The sequence below is a fragment of the Bos taurus genome, chromosome 4 (genome assembly GCF_002263795.3).
Source record: "Bos taurus isolate L1 Dominette 01449 registration number 42190680 breed Hereford chromosome 4, ARS-UCD2.0, whole genome shotgun sequence".
NCBI lineage: Eukaryota > Metazoa > Chordata > Mammalia > Artiodactyla > Bovidae > Bos > Bos taurus.
Genome location: NC_037331.1, coordinates 85012675 through 85030116, shown reverse-complemented (window position 1 = coordinate 85030116; position 17442 = coordinate 85012675). Strand labels below are relative to the sequence as shown.

Genomic DNA, 17442 nt, shown 5'->3' with positions numbered 1-17442 from the left:
AATCAGGACATTATTATTCAGGGCAAAAAATCCATTTTGCTTCCCTCAACCCCAACTATTTCTTCTCTTCACAATAAATATTTTTCAACAAGAAGTCCATCTCACAACTAATTCCTGACCACCGCAAACTCATGGTTCAACATGCAACACAACAGTTTTTTTACTCTTTTGCTCAATACCTCCTGTTTTCAATTTCAGTGGCTATATTTTCATCCTTCAACTTCTTGACTTGCCTTTGAAGCTGACACTGTGGAACATGTTCTAATCTTTAAATTTTTAATACAGTATTCTCATGTTTTATTCTTTTTCTTTCTGATGTTTCCATCTCATTCAATTTTGCTAGTTTATTTTCTGTTCTGTTTCCTTAAGTGTGGGTGTTTGAACTTCAGAGAACTTCATTTATCACTCAGTATAACCTGTCTGAACAACGTTGGCCATTAGGTGGCTACCTTTGTGTTGATAACTCCTAGAGAAAAATGCAGCCCTGACCACTGTAAAAATGCCTGACTCAATAACAGTTTCCTGAGTCTGTCCAAACTTGGAAAAAAAAAAAAAACACATTATCTTTCTCCCTTCCTCATAATTCTGTTTGGACTTCTTCACACCTAGTATACTTCAGAAATACTTCCATCTGCTTAGCTACTTAAGCCATCAAAACCATTCTGTAAAAGTTTAGTAATGAAAATTGTGGGCTCTGTAGCTGAACTGCCTGGGTTCATACTCCAGCTCTGTGACTTTGGAAAATTCCAAGTTCATTATATCTGAGTCTTGGTTTCCTCATCTGTAAAATAAAGATGAAAACAGTTATACTTCATATGTTGGCTTGAGGATTAATTTTCATAAATCCTTGAATCAGTACCTGATACAGTGAATGCAAGTTATTATTTACCTTCACTCTTTCCACCTTTCTTGTGTGCCTTGAATCGTATCAATCTTCCAGTTTGATTGATAGTGTTTCCTACTCATTCTCCTTGTGTCCATCTTTACTTCTACTGCTATCCTTAAGAACAAGGACATAATGGCTTTTATATCTTTATTTGAGATACTCAGTGTGTAGTAGACTCTCAATCACTGTTAAGAAATAACTAAACACATGTGTAAATGTTGGAAGATCTGGCTCCAAATGAGGTCTCCAAAACTCTCTTTTTTTTTTTTTTTGCAATCATTGGAATGTTTGTGTATCCTCTTAAAGTAATTGTTTTGAAAGATTGATCATTTGTGCACAAGCATGTATATTTGTGCACAAGTTGGTATATTTCTGTTTATTTAATTTTAAAGATTTTTTGATGTGGACCATTTTTAAAGCTTTTACTGAGTTTGTTACAATATTGCTTCTGATTTATGTTTTGTTGTTTTGGCCACAAGGCATGTGGGATCTTAGCTCCCCGAATAGGGATCAAACTTGTACCCCTTGCATTGGAAGGTGAAGTTTTAACCTCTAGACCACCAGGGAGGTCCTGGTGTGTTTGTTAATCAGTTTTACTCTTTGTAAAGCTGCTGCAATTTGACAGTACTTCTGGTTGGTTTCCCTAGTAGCTCAGTTGGCAAAGAATCTGCCTGCAGTGCAAAGAGACCCCAGTTAGATTACTGGGTCTAGAAGATCCCCTGGAGAAGGAAATGGCAACCCACATCAGTATTCTTGCCTGGAGAATCCCATGGATAGAGGATTCTGGCGGGCTACAGTCCACGGGGTTGCAAGAGTTGGACATGACTTAGCAACTAAACCACCAAACCACCACCACCACCATGGCTGGTTTACAGGCTAATCAACATTTAGCGTAATAACTGACCACAATGTGTCCTGTTATTTTTGTAGCATTGGGCAGATCATATACAGCTTCTCTGATGCACTTTCTTCTCTACTAAAATTAGTAAGTTGGACAAGAATTATCCAATGATCCTTTTAACATTTATGGCTTTAACAGATTTGAGCAATTATTCAGCATTTCAAATATGAGACATTGAGAGAAACACATCATGTGGAAAATTTCAGGCAGGGGGATATCAAACTAATGATCTTGATTTCTCAGCCTGCTGCTTATTTGTTCATTGAGACAAGCCGGTAGAAAGAATTTTCTAAAAGACAGCTTTTTAAATGCAATTCTGTAAGATTTCCCCCGTCTTAGCATTCATTTGCATCTGTTTCTAACACAAAACCTTTCTCTCCCCAAAAGGCAAAAGATTTTAGCTTAAGCCCTTTACCACACTGTTTTGACCTTGAGCGTAGGAAATAATCTATAGAAACTGAATTCTTATAATTTAAGATGATAGTAGCTTTTAAAAAATGACTAGTTCCAATAATTTCCTGTCACTTTTCCCACTGGTTATTTGACTGGAGGTTTTTTAAAAGGCAAATATTTTAAATCAAATTTTATTCATCATTCTACTTCAAGTAGCAAGTCTTTTAAATGTAGCCTTTTAAAACTACTGAATACCTAGAATTTCTTTCTGCTGATTAATCTATGGCAAGGTTTTGTGTAATAAAAATGGACTGCAAAAATGATTTTGGGGACCTGGGAAAAAGACTTTCCTGTGAAAATCAGGAGTGTTTATATCAATGTTGAATTATTTATGAGTCAGCCATACTAATGCTAAATTTTAACTGAGAACGACTCAACAATTTTGGCCCACATGCACCGTTTGCTTAAAATTATTTTTTATGAAAGACAGTCACCTTATGATTTCAATAGATGAATAGGAAAGTCATTCCAGCTCTATCATGGTCCATGGAAAGCTCTTTTGAATGCAGTATTAAATTGTTTATTTTATGTTAGTATTGCCCTTTATCTGAGAACTTTTTATTCCAAGGACTGTGGATATTTTGCAATACCTCCTTAGGTGATCAGAGTTACAATGTATTAAGGTATTGATTAATCTTCTGATTGATGTCACTAGAAAATTAATTCATAAACTCAAATTTGGATGTGGAAGATTAGCAAATCAAGTTTCAAGGATCACAGTTAACTAAAATTAAATGCTTTTTGCCATGTCTGACTCTTTGCGACCCCATGGACTGTAAGCCACCAGCCTCCTCTAATCAAACCCAGATCTCCTGCATTGCAGGCAAATTCTTTACCATCTGAGCCACCAGGGAAGTGACTAATCAAATGCTAGCATAGAGCAACTCATGATATCACAGACTGGATTCTACCCTGTGCTCCATAGCACACTTATTTCAGAGCCATGACTATCCAACAGAGTCTCAATTTCAAGCAAATTATCCCACTTTCTCATGAGGATCCTTTTCCTTTCCTATCAGACCATTTGCATAAATTTCTTCATTTAGAAAGCACAGTCATTAACTGGAGATAAAATAACAAAGGCAGTAGTCCCTAAGGTAAATCTTTTTTTAAGAGTGGTGGCTGATATTTAATCCTGAGTCCAGGTATTTTCCTTTTAAAAAAAATAATAATTAATTTTTTATTGAAGGATAATTGCTTTACAGAATTTTACTGTTTTCTGTCAAACCTCAACATGAATCAGCCATAGGTATACACATATCCCCTTTGTTTTGAAACTCCCTCCCATTTCCCTCCTCATCCCACTCCTCTAGGTTGATACAGAGCTCCTATTTGAGTTTCCTGAGCGATACAGAAAATTCCCGTTGCTTATCTATTTTACTTATGGTGTAAGATGATGCTGTGAAAGGGCTGCACTCAATATGCCAGCAAGTTTGGAAAACTGAGCAGTGGCCACAGGACTGGAAAAGGTCAGTTTTCATTCCAATCCCAAAGAAAGGCAATACCAAAGAATGATCAAACTACCACACAATTGCACTCATCTCACACGCTAGTAATGCTCAAAATTCTCCAAGCCAGGCTTCAACAATATGTGACCTGTGAACTTCCAGATGGTCAAGCTGGATTTAAAAAAGGCAGAGGAACCAGAGATAAAATTGCCAAAATCCTTTGGATTATTGAGAAAGCAAAAGAGTTCCAGAAAAACATCTGCTTTATTGACTTTGCCAAAGCCTTTGACTATGTGGATCACTACAAACTGTGGAAAATTCTGAAAGAGATGGGAATACTAGACCACCTGAACTGCCTCTTGAGAAATCTGTATACAGGTCAGGAAGCAACACTTAGAACTGGATATAGAACAACAGACTGGTTCCAAATTGGGAAAGAAGTACGTTAAGGCTGTATATTGTCACCCTGCTTATTTAACTTATATGCAGAGTACATCATGAGAAACGCTGGGCTGGATGAAGCACAAGCTGGAATCAAGACTGCTGGGAGGAATATCAATAACTTCAGATATGTAGATGACACCACACTTAGAGCAGAAAGTGAAGAGGAACTCAAAAGCCTCTTGATGAAAGTGAAAGTGGAGAGTGAAAAAGTTGGCTTAAAGCTCAACATTCAGAAAATGAAGATCATGTCATCCGGTCCCATCACTTCATGGGAAATAGATGGGGAAACAGTGGAAACAGTGGCAGACTTTATTTTGAGGGGTTCCAAAATCATTGCAGATGGTGATTGCAGCCATGAAATTAAAAGACGCTTGTTCCTTGGGAGAAAAGTTAAAACCAACCTAGACAGCATATTAAAAACCAGAGATATTACTTTGCCAACAAAGGTCCATCTAATCAAGGCTATAGTTTTTCCAGTAGTCATGTATGGATGTGAGAATTGGACTATAAAAAACGCTGAGCACCGAAGAATTGATGCTTTTGAACTGTGGTGTTGGAGAAGACTCTAGAGAGTCCCTTGGATGACAAGGCGACCCAACCAGTCTACCCTAAAGGAAATCAGTCCTGAATATTCATTGGAAGGACTGATGTTGAAGCTGAAACTCCAATACTCCACTTGATACTGACTCATTTGAAAAGACCCTGATGCTGGGAAAGATTGAGGGCAGGAGGAGAAGGGAGGGGACAACAGAGGATGAGATGTTTGGATGGCATCACCGACTCAATGGACATGAGTTTAAGTAAACTCCAGGAGTTGGTGATGGACAGGGAGGCCTGGTGTGCTGCAGTCCATGGGGTCGCAAAGAATAGGACACGACTGAGTGACTGAACTGAACTGTACTGAATGTAAGTTTCCATGTCACTCTTTCCATACCTCTCATCCCCTCCTCCCCTCTCCGCATGTCCATAAGTCTATTCTCTATGTCTGTTTCTCCATTGTTGCCCTGTAAATAAATTCTTCAGTACCATTTCAAGGTAGTCAGATCTTCTCCTTTTGCCTGCACAATGTTGAGATTTTCTAGTTTGCTTGAGCCTTTGGTTTCTCAGCTGTAAAAGGGAAAGAGTACTCATCACTTATCAAGGAATAAAGTTATACACTGAAGGCTAACTGCATTCTTGTGACTCAACTTCTGAGGAATGTAGCAATATTTTCAATGTTTTTAACCAATATTTGGGTCTGTGCTGTGCTAAGTCACTTCAGTTGTGTCTGACTCTTTGTGATTCTATGGACTGTAGCCTGCCGATCTTCTCCGTCCCACTCTCCAGGCAAGAATACTGGAAAGGGTTGCCATGCCCTCCTCCAGGGGATCTTCCCGACCCAGGGATCAAACCCACATCTCTTACATCTCTTGCATCGGCAGGCAGGTTCTTTACCACTGGTGCCACCTGGGAAGTCCTTATTTAGTTCTATATGTTAGTAATGCAAAGAAACAAAAATTACTCTGTGAACTCTGGCTATATGACTTATCATTCATTTATCTATCTATTCAGATAATTTCTATTATCTTGGAGGTAGTCCAAGACCTGATGACATGATGTTTTGGACTACCTCATACCTTTACGTTATTGTGCCCTGTTGGATATAATGATCTCTGTAATATTTGCTTCTGCTTCTCACCCGACGAGGCTGAGTCTACATAGACAAACAGGGTAGAGCTTTTGAGGGAAAAGACAATTATAGAAAAATAGAAATTTAAGGCCCAAATTATCCTGCAAATAAAGAACAAATTCATCAGTTTATCCCTTGAAAAACTCAGGGAACAGCTGACTCAATCTGTTTCACCATAGGACATAGACCATTATTTTCAATGAGAGAATCATTCAAGTGAAGATATTGTAAGAAACAGAGCAGCTAATTAGTTGTTCCCATATATCCTACAGCTCCTGTTTAGTTTTTCCTAGAATTCCAAGTGATGTACAGATAGATAAAATTAATTTAATTCTGAGCTGAAAATAAGGTGTTAATGTCCCCTTCCAGTCTAGGGGTGAACAGTTAGGATGAGGGAGTGCCTGTGTGTAGGAGGAAAAGGTTTTCAGAGCTGTGAATGTCACCAAGCATGCTGTAATTTAAGGGTGTGATAGTTGTCCTTCCAATGTCTTACCCCCCTACCTATGATTGCAGCGCCTCTCCTTTTGTGATTCATCAGGGCCATTTATAGTCTCTCCCTTGCACAGTTTTCTGGTTATTTTATTATTTAATTCTGGAATAAAATCTTAGCTTATAATAATCAGATCATAATTTTTTAGATATGTATACCGTTTTGTTGAGTTCCCAACTGTATGAAAACATAATGAAACATCCCATGAAGATCTATGTGATGATTTTCTAAAGGCCTCTGAATATTTTGTAGTAGCTATAGAAAAATAATAGTAGTAAAAGCATCAGGGGGAAACATTAATAACAATTTTAAGAGGCCTATACTGTTAATTTTCTAAGCCAGGTCACAGAAAGTTAGCCAATTAGGACATTTGCAGATATTCAAATCTTATATTTGTTCAGGATTGTGGTACTTATATACCACAGAATAAGAATTAGTCTCTTTTAATTGCTCATTATTTCTCAGTTGCCTCTATAACTGTCATAGAAACTAGGATTACTCTGGGTGTTAACTTGAAATTTTATGCGAAGGATTTTTACTGGGTATTTATTAAGTGTTAATGTTCTGGAGTTGGAATTCAGGAATAACAGAAAACACAGTTCTGAGCCTCTCAGAGAACCTAGGCTATTGGTAGAGAGACATGCAAATCAATGAAAAGTATAATATATTTTGGTAGGAAAGTTGTATGTTATTAGTACAGTAAGAAGGTTATTAGGAATAAAAACAAAAAAAATGTAGGCATTGAAAGATTTAGGAGTATTTCTTAGAGAACATGAGCTTTTGTGTTGGAAGAGGGAAATGATGGTGCAAGCAATACCAACAGAATGATTAAAGACATGGAAGAGAATCTTAGCTACTACTTATATGAATTGTTTTATACCATCACTTTACACATGGTTTTAAAGATATCTATATACAATTAAAAATGACATAAAATATTCTGGAAAGTATTTCTCATTGATAGGAACAAGTGATGTGCTGTCTCACATACAGGAAAAATGAAACACTAGCTGCCAACTTGCAAGATTCAGAAATGAAATACTAGGTTGCAAACTTCAAGAACTGGGGACTTTTATAGATTAACACAGGCTTCCCAGGTGGCTCTGTGGTAAAGAATCCACCTGCAACACCAGAGACGTGGCTTCGATCCCTGGGTTGGGAAGATCCCTTAGAGTAGGAAATGCAATCCACTCCAATATTCTTGCCTGAGCAATCCTATGGACAGAGGAGCCTGGTGGGCTATAGAGCTATAGGGGAGCCTGCCCCCTCTACAGCATGGGGTCTCAAAAGAGTCAGACAGGACTTAGCAACTAAACAACAGAAACAACACAGATTAACACACTCATCAATTTAACAATATGCACAGCAACCTCTGTAAAAATGTTAGTGAACAACAGTGTAAAATCTCCAACTGGGACGAAAACAATAGACCTCTACACAAGGAAACTTGGTTTTATGCAATGTTAATATGCCACAAATTCCATACAGCGATTTATATTTCATGTCTATTATATAGGTAAATCTGTTTTATTAATATTGTAAGTCTAGGACGTTTGCCAGCACGTGTTTTTTTCAGGTAATACTGTTCTCTGTGCATGTGTGCAATAAATCTTCTCTCTTACAAATCTGTGCTTTAGTAGCAAGTCCTCATTTTGCATCCCAATAAAATAAAATGTCATAGTGAATAGAGCAAAATGGCCACGTATCTGATGAAATCCTAAAAGAACCTTCCCAGAAAAAGACTTTGAAATAGTGATAAAACAGAATCAAATTGCTGGCTAAGGATTAAGCTTTTCTGAAGAAGGGAGAGCCTTCTAGGTGGCAACGGTGTCCACATAGTCAGGCCCTTCTGTTCCCCCCAGCACACGTCTCCGTGCTCCTTGAGGCAAGCCTCCTCACAGCTTCTGTTGTTTTCTCCTTCCTAATGTTATCAGCAGAATAATGGGTTGCCTTAAGCTGCTTGAAATAGGAGGCTCTCTGTGTGTAGTGGGCTCAGGGGCATCAAGCCAGTCCTTGATTTAAAGATTATTCATTGTAAAGATTCCTTCTCTGTGGCTCACCAGGAAAATATATTCAATTTAGTGTTCATTATGTCTTTCCCTTTTAAAGTGTGGAAGAATGGAAGGACAACAAATAGTGTTGGAAGATTTTTAGGGGGGTCACTACAGTAAGTTTCCTACATACGAACCTTCAAGTTGCAAACTTTCAAAGATGCGAGTGTGCCCCTGTGTGCCAGCTGTGGTACTGTACTCCTGTACTTTTCAAGGCACTATACTGTAAGGTGAAAAATGTTTTATTAATTTTTTTGTGTTTGCTTATTATGTATTATTTGTGTGAAAAGTATTATAAACCTGTTACAGTACAGTATTGCATATTAACTTATATACAGACTACATCATGAGAAATGCTGGGCTGGATGAAGCACAAGCTGGAATCAAGATTACTGGGGGAAATATCAGTAACCTCAGATATGCAGATGACACCACACTTATGGCAGAAAGTGAAAAAGAATTAAAGATTCTCTCGATGAAAGTGAAAGAGGAGAGCAAAAAAGTTGGCTTAAAGCTCAACATTCAGAAAACGAAGATCATGTCATCAGGTCCTGTCACTTCATGGCAAATAGATGGGGAAACAGTGGAAACAGTGGCTAACTTTATTTTGGGGGCTCCAAAATTACTGTACATGGTGACTGCAGCCGTGAAATGAAAAGTCACTTACTCCTTGGAAAGAAAGCTATGACCAACCTAGACAGCATATTAAAAACCAGAGATATTACTTTGCCAACAAAGGTCCGTCTAGTCAAGGCTATGGTTTTTCCAGTAGTCATGTATGGATGTGAGAGTTGGACTATAAAGAAAGCGCTGAAGAATTGATGCTTTTGAACTGTGGTGTTGGAGAAGACTCTTGAGAGTCCCTTGGACTGCAAGGTGACCCAACCAGTCCATCCTAAAGGAAATCAGTCCTGAATATTCATTGGAAGGACTGATGTTGAAGCTGAAACTCCAACACTTTGGCCACCTGATGCGAAGAGCTGACTCACGTGAAAAGTCCCTGATACTGGGAAAGATTGAAGGCGGGAGGAGAAGGGGACAACAGATGGTTGGATGGCATCACTGACTCAATGGACATGAGTTTAGGTAAACGCTGGGAGTTGGTGATGGACAGGGAGGCCTGGCGTGCTGCAGTCCATGGGGTTCCAAAGAACTGGACAGGACTGAGGGACTCAATTGACTGACAGACTAAATAGTCAATTGTGTTAGTTGGGTCCCTGAGCTAAATTTGTAGAACTTAAATTGGACTTACAAACTCCCTCTCACAATGAAACTTGTTTGTATGTAGAGGACTTACTATATTTTCTACTTACTATTGATCTCTTTAAAGTCACATACAAGATGATGGTATAAAGTGTGTGTATAAGGAATCAGCACTCTCTTGTACTTCACATGGGGCTTGCCTGGAGGCTCAGACTGTAAAGTCTGCCTGCAATGCAGGAGATCCAGGTTTGATCCCTGGGTTGGGAAGATCCCCTGGAGAAGGGAACGGCTACCCACTCTGGTGTTCTTGCCTGGAGAATCCTATGAACAGAAGAGCCTGGTAGGCTCCAGTCCATGGGGTCCCAAAGAGTCTGACATGACTGAACGATTAAGCACTCATGTAATTCATGTGTCTGTTCATGTCTGCCTTGAATTCAAGAACTGCTCAAGTGTCAGTCATTTCCAATGCTCTCCTTTTCAGTTTTAAACTCCCCCCTTTAAAATATTACAAGTTATAATTCTTTAATGCTAACAACATGGTATTTTAAATGCACTTTAAGCTATTTTCTTTATCTATAGAAAAAAATATCTCTTTATCTTGTTTATAGGTACACTCACTTAACAACTATGTACTAAACATGGTGAATTTTCTAGCAGATATGCTCATATTTCGGAATATTGAGCAACTCAATTGGAAACAATCCAACTTAAATGTCCCCTGAAACAAGTGTCATTATCTTCACACTTGATTTACATCGTACACCTGTTTAAATTTGCCTTTAAATTACATTTCTTTGAAACCACACAAAGCCTCCTTTACACTCAGATTTTAATCTCTACAGTTTAAGAAGCTAAATCCTGAGCAAACAGTTGGATTTTGTAGAAAGCTCACTGTCTTGAATTTGTAAGATGTTGACCTGACAGATTTGATTTTCATGGAGTAGAAGATTTTGCCAATCATTGTTACTTTCTACTAAGAAAATGTAAATCAGGAAAAAATAATTAACCTGTCCATGTTTTTTCCCCAAATTGAAAGTGATTGGTCAATGTCATTATGGTATATCATGACCCTGAACCATAATCCTCCCGTAGGTTATTTTCTAAAACTCAGTGTAGAAATAGGGGATGGCATCACCAACCACCAGGGGTCAGCAGACACCTGGAATGTGTGGCATCATTGTCCCTGTGAGAGAATGGGAGGATGAAGGACCTGCAGATCTCTGGGTAGCTGTACAACACTGTGGTTCCCTGGCACACATTTACATTTAAATTCACATTATAATGAAAGAAAAGCACCATATATTTAGGTGTGGGATCAATCAGGACTTTGTAGATTCCTGGTGTTTCCTTCTTAGCTCCACTGTTACCTTTAATTATGTAAATAAATGGAGGAAAGAGATTAAGAGAAATGAAGGAAGTCTTCTTCCATGAAGAAGAGAGGGTAAAACATGTCATGTAAGAAGCATAGCTAGCCAGGTTTCATTCTGTGTTTAACTCCAAAGATCCATGAGAATGTCTTCTCTTTCTGTATCGCAGGGGGTTTCTCAATGTGTCTTAAGACTCAGCATCTCCTGGGAATGTTAGAAATGTAAATTCTTGGCCTCATTCCAGAACTACTAAACCAGGAACTCTGGAGATAAATGCCAGCAGTCTTTTATAAACCCTTCAGATGATATCAATGCCAGTTAATGTTTGAGAACCATGGCTCTGACTGATATTGGAGATGATGTGAAACTGGCCAGGATTACTGTTATTGAACAGGACCCTAAGGAGCCTTCCCACCCCTGCTATGGTCTCTGCCTGCCTATTGTTTGTAGAAAATCTGTAGTCTCCTGGGCCTCCCGCAAGTCACAAAAGCCTGGCTCAAGAATTAATGATTGAAAGGATATGAACACGTAGTGACAAAAGTAGCAATGGGGCCAGGAAGACTGGTAACAATTGAAATAGTAAATCAGTCATGTGGCAGTCACAGAATCGTCAGTTCCTCCCTGAGGTACACAGATGAAAATATATAATGTTCATTCCCAAGTTGTTTTATGGACGTTAACCCCCCACTAAACGTAAGAAGTTAACTACATAATGACTATGAGTATATGGCCACAAGATTAGCTGGAGCCAGAGAATTGATAATAACCTCTGCCACACTGCCCTGTTTCCCCACCATCAACCAATCAGAGACTTGTACACAAGCTGATCACACACTCTGAGACGCCTCTCCCTCATTCTGCCCTTAGAAACTCTTCTATAAAAGCCACTGAAGAGTTTGGATTTTTTGAGATTAGTTGTCTCATACCCCTTGTTCAGTACTTACAACAAACACTATACTTCCCTTTACCAAAACACAGCATCAGCAAATTGGCTTTACTGTGTATGGGTGAATGGATCCAAGTATGGTTCAATAACAGTAGCAGAAGGACATATTGTATTTACTCTAAAATATATAATTGAGTTAATTCTCTGAACTCCAGTTACTGCCTCTTGGGTCTTTAGCTACTCTTTACTCTTTGGTGTGTACTTGTGGCCAAAACTAATTTTTGAATCCTCTCCAGCTCAGCAGGAAAGTAGGCTAACTCTGTAGGGAGTAATAACAAAATACCAGTAATTCCCACCCGAAGCACATTAAAAGAAAAGGCCCATAGGGTATGAGCTGCTTATCAAGGTCAGTAAGTCACAAGAGGAGATGACCCAGAAGAGCTCCAGTTTTTCCCTAAGCAATCTGCATAATAAACTTTTATTAAGGAAGAGAAGGAAAATTTGCAACATCGAGGATCCCCCCCCTACTCCCCACCTGACATTCACACCATTCTCTGAGCCATATAATGTGGGTGTAAAAAGCTGCTAGAATCTCCTTTTCTCCTGCACTTAATTTCAGCCCATCTCTTTAAACATCTCCCCTCAGTCAATAAGTACTATGAGAATCATTTTCCTTTGCTGAGTGATCTAATCTCTGTGCTACAGGATGGTCTAAAATCATCCCCAACAGATGCAGGCCATTTCTCTATTTAGAGATGGATTGAGATGTTAATTTATCAACCTCATCAGCAGCTGCAGTAGCAGAAACAGCATATTGAGTACCCAGTGCACAGAGTATACTGTAGTAGGTACAGGAGCCACACAGTCAAGGAACCTACACCCAGTTGTAAAGGCAAAGCAGAGGTTCAAAAAATGACAGACAAAAGGATAAGGTGTTGAGAGGGGTGGCTAATGGCAGGAATAGGTAAGACGAGGTATAAAAAGTATGGATTTTAAAATTCTTTCACAATTAGTCCTTTATATCCAAAAAATAAAAACACTGCCCATTCTCTTAAGCTAATAGAAAGTGACTTTTATGAATTCTTTCAGTGTAGTAAAACTGAAATTTTAATACATTTGGAGCTTACCATAATTCACATACATAGGATTTTAAGGAAATGTTGCATTCTAGGATTTGCATATACTTATATAAGATTTTTATCTCCCTTGAGGGTAGAGAGTGATTGCAGTCCATTTTCTTGGAATCTCTTTCTCATTGGGTTTCTTGTATCTTGTGTCAACCTGAGTTGTTATGATGCCTGAAAAAGGTCAAAGAGAAATGCTCTGTACCCAGTACTATCATTCTATCTCCTGGTTATCAGACGTCCTCTTGGAGGTGCTTTAACTCCAGAGGCTACTTGAGGGCAAGGATTTTGTTTCATTCATCTTCATTTCTTCAGTACCTGAGTACAGTGAGTGCCTGGCACATAATAAACATCTAATGTATATTAGATGAATGAATGACTGGATATACAGATTACAGGCCACGGTGATTAGACGCTGCTATCTATCCTTTATAGCACAGACACAGTTTGATAAGAGGAAAAGCAAGAGAGCCTTAAAAAATCTAGACCTCTCCTAGTTTAGCTAAAGAGAAGTCATGCAGCTTTTACAACAGTATTCCGTGGCAATTTTTTTAAGTGTGAAAGCTAACTCACAATGAAACAAATGTGATGGTGTGTCTTCCTGTGCATTGAGAAAAATCTGATGAGTTATATTCCATAAAAAGCCCTGATTCACAGGTACAATCTTATCACCAGATAGAATTCAATTTCAAATTTTCTCCACATACCTTGTGTGATTCAATTTTATATCTCCAATACCTAGTTCAGGGCCTGGCAAAACTGATCAATGAATGAGTAAATATATATGAACAAAAAAAGGAACTGATAGATAGGAAGCTATGTGCTGAGCTTTTCACTACTAGGGGTTCTTAGGGATCTATTTTTGATAGATAGGAATGGTTCATAATTATATAGATTTATTTTAGAAGAAATTTTTATATGCCCACTGATAGTGGAAATCATTCAAATATTTCCAAGTAACTATTCCATCTCCTTTCTTTCTTAGAGTCTTTCACTTAAGCATAGCATAAAGAATAACTTTATTAGAGTCCTGCCAGTTTATTAAAATATCTTAATGAATAGAAAACCTTTTATTGTACTTGAATATTGATTGGCATTTATCAATCTTTAGTTCTCTACAATAAATAATTGCAAATTATCTTTATTCTTTGCTCCTCATGGGATTTCAACACAACACTACCCTTCCTTAGAGCTGGTCTGCTGCTGATTATAACACCCCAATTTAATCTTATAAATTGAGGTATTTCCATTTGAGAAGTGCTATTTCAAGGTTGTCTTTCCAACTCCATTCATGTGTGGGAAAGTCCATAGGAAAGTGACTTATTACTTTGCTTCCTTCCTCAGAATTTGCTTTCTCTCAGACTCATCGGGAGATTCCACAAACATAAAGGCAAATTGTTCCTACTCTAGAGGCAGAGAGTTATCAAGGCATGTTTTATCCTGAAACAGCTCCCTGGAGACCCTGATGAGCATGTGTGAATACAAAACAGTGGCGCTTCCTGTGGTTGACTACAAAGTGCTTGGTTGCAAAACCATTTCCTATTTCTTAACATGAAATGGAATCAAGTACAGTCAAATACCATTTGGCAAATCTGCAGATCCATCAGCCTGCAGTGAGGTCTGACCAGTTGAGTATCATTCATTCTGTTGCTTTCATTTGGCCACACCTTGCGGGTCTCTCTGCTTCAAGCAAAATAGGTAACGAAGTGATGGGGATAATTCTAACCATTTTGTTTCTGATCATCCTGCTAAGAGATAATCATCTCTGACCAATTTCTGAAATGGCATTGAATCTTGTGTTTACTTCATTTTTCTCAGTTTGTAAAATGGGGATAGTAATCCTACTCACCGCCTACCTTACTAAATCAGCTGATAATATACTTTGCTTTTTAGGGTATTTAAACTTTAAAAAAGAAAAGGAAAGTAACTCCAATTTTAGTATCATTCCCCTCAAAGGCAAGAGAACAGGCAGAACCCATGAGAATTGGGAATGGGGTGGGGGATGAGAAGACAGGTACCTTGCAATCCTAAAACATTCTTCTGCAGAGGCAGCTTCTAATTCCAGCTCTGTGTGAGGCTGGCTGTGCACTCGGGGAAGATTGCTGAATTATCCATGCTTCCATCTTCTCTTCCATCTCGTCTTTATTATCTCTATGTCCTTTATTATAATCATTTTTGCTATGGCTCTCTCTGTGCTATCTGCCAATACTACAGGAAAAAAACAAAACAAAACAAAACAAAATCTGACAGGCCAACAAAGGATGTCACACTTAGGAGAGCTGAAGTGAAGAAAAGAACTCACTCAAAGAAAGCATCTCCCTAAAAAGCAGCCTAAGAAGATAATATTTTCACTTCTTCATGGAGCACTTGTTCAGGCAACTCCCATTAATGATAATGGGAGCTAATCGGTGAGAGAATAAACATCTTATAACACATTACATTTAAAACTCAGCATGAACTGAAAAATAGCTATTTTACTCAGTTAGCAGGATGAATGCTTTTAGAGTAAAGGGAAAACCTGCTGTTGAGTTCACAATTCCTCCAGGTATCAAGGAAAGAAATTATCTTAAATGTTATTTGTATCTATAACCCACTACAGGGTTCTAGCTGTAATTGGCAGCAACATGTCAGTTAAGTCATAACAGATACACTATAGCAGTGTTAGTCAACTCACAAATCCCAAGTGTGCAAAGACACAGCCTTGGTGGCAGGAGTGTGCTGTGAGGCTTGCAGAGAATGACTCTTCTCATTTGTCTGCTTTCTCTCTGTCCTCTTCCCATTCAATTTCCTATATATTCCCCCCTGTGTCCTCGCTAGAAAATGGCTAATTTCTATAAATGATGACTGATCTACAGAACAGAAAGAGATGGGATAGAGGTCCTCTTAAAAATGGCATGCCTTTTATTTCCAACATGGCTCAAATATAATGCAGTATGAATGTACCTTCCCTTTAGGATCTCCATGTCTAATGCTGACACGCTGCTTCTGCTTTCACTTCAAAAGGGTCAGCCTTGTCTCTGTGGCTTTTGGCATCTTAATGGATATAGGGTCAGATTTCCCTGAGATACCAACCCTGTTAAAATGCAATTCCTGCAACTGAGTGCTTCATTTGAATTCAAAGTCTAGTTAATAAAAAAAAAAAAAAAAAGATGACATCTGAATGCCACAACCAAACAGAAATGGTGATGGGAACAAAATCTGTCACACTGTCACTGAGCTAGATGTCCATCTGTGGTCAGTTCTCCAAGGTGCGTCCCTCACTCTGCCTCCTGTCCAGGGCTATCCACCTCCCTTGGCAGCCTCTCTGGTCCAGCCCTTTATACAGTCTTCATTAGCACATGTAGCCATGGAACTTGACCACCACCAGTAACAACCCCCTCTCTTTCTCACTGAAATATAACTTCTATTCCAGTTCCCCTTCAGCAGGCTCTGCTAAAATGACTGAATCTGACAGTATACTTCCCAAGGGAAAGCTACAAGAGCCCCATTCCTTCATTTCTTTTTAATTCATTCATTCAACAAATATTTAATGAGCATATACTGCTAAGGTACTGATGTGGAACCTTGCTTTCCCACTAAGAGCTTTGTGGAGGCAAGACTTCTCTTGTTTGATCTCAAAGAAATAAGTCTCTCTGGGGAAGGTGTGCTGGGTAGGAATATAAAGGCAGGCTGGAAGGCGGGCCATTCTGGAGGATGCTGGGCTTTCAGATTCTCCTAACTCACCCCACATAGAAACTGATCACACCATTTTAAACTGAGGAAGACTCCTGCTCACCTCCCTAGTAGCAGTGCTTCTAATTAGTTCATCCAGTCAGGAATAAGTTTCTACCTTCTCCTTCCATACCTTCCCCTCCACCTAACACTGTGATTTGGGACAGTTTCATTCTGACACAAAATTTCACACTATGAAAAAGTCACAAGTAAAGTAGACTTCCACAGAAGAGAAAGCTTGATTATTCTGAATGGGTCTCCAGACTCCTCCTCTGGTTCCTGAACTAGGGGGCAATTACCCAGGTAAACACATGCTCTATTGGAAATCCTACCGGTCATTTCTCTCAGCAGTTTCTCGGAAGCACCCAGGTGCTGACTAGAGGAGGCATCTTTTCTTTATAGCACCGAGGAAGCATTTTTAAGGTCATAACATTGGAACAGCTGCTTCAATACAGAAATGTGGAAACTGAGTCCCCAAGAATTTAGGCCTCTTGGTCACTGTCACACTTATTTGTGACAGAATCTGAGGCCAGAGCTCTGTTTGAAATACTGCTGCCTCCTTCCATCCTTGAAAAGGCTGTATCTAAAAATCCGTAGGACGCATAAAGGTGAACAAAGCTGACTGCCTCACATTCTTAATGTATTACTCAAGTCTCAAGTCAGTATTCACGTTTCGTCAATCATGTGATGACATTCTATACTATTGACGATACAAAGAACATTCAGGAAGCACCTGTTAGTCTTTTCTTTTTTGTACTTAAAATTAAATATAGAAGAACAGCATAATTCTTAGTTGCCTAGAGTTATTT

The 17442-nt window shown here is 38.8% G+C and overlaps 1 protein-coding gene across 1 annotated transcript in view; it reads right to left on the bottom strand.

Moving 5' to 3' along the window:
- KCND2 (potassium voltage-gated channel subfamily D member 2) overlaps positions 1-17442 on the bottom strand; it is a 563761-nt gene that overhangs the window by 222005 nt on the left and 324314 nt on the right. The window lies entirely within an intron of this gene.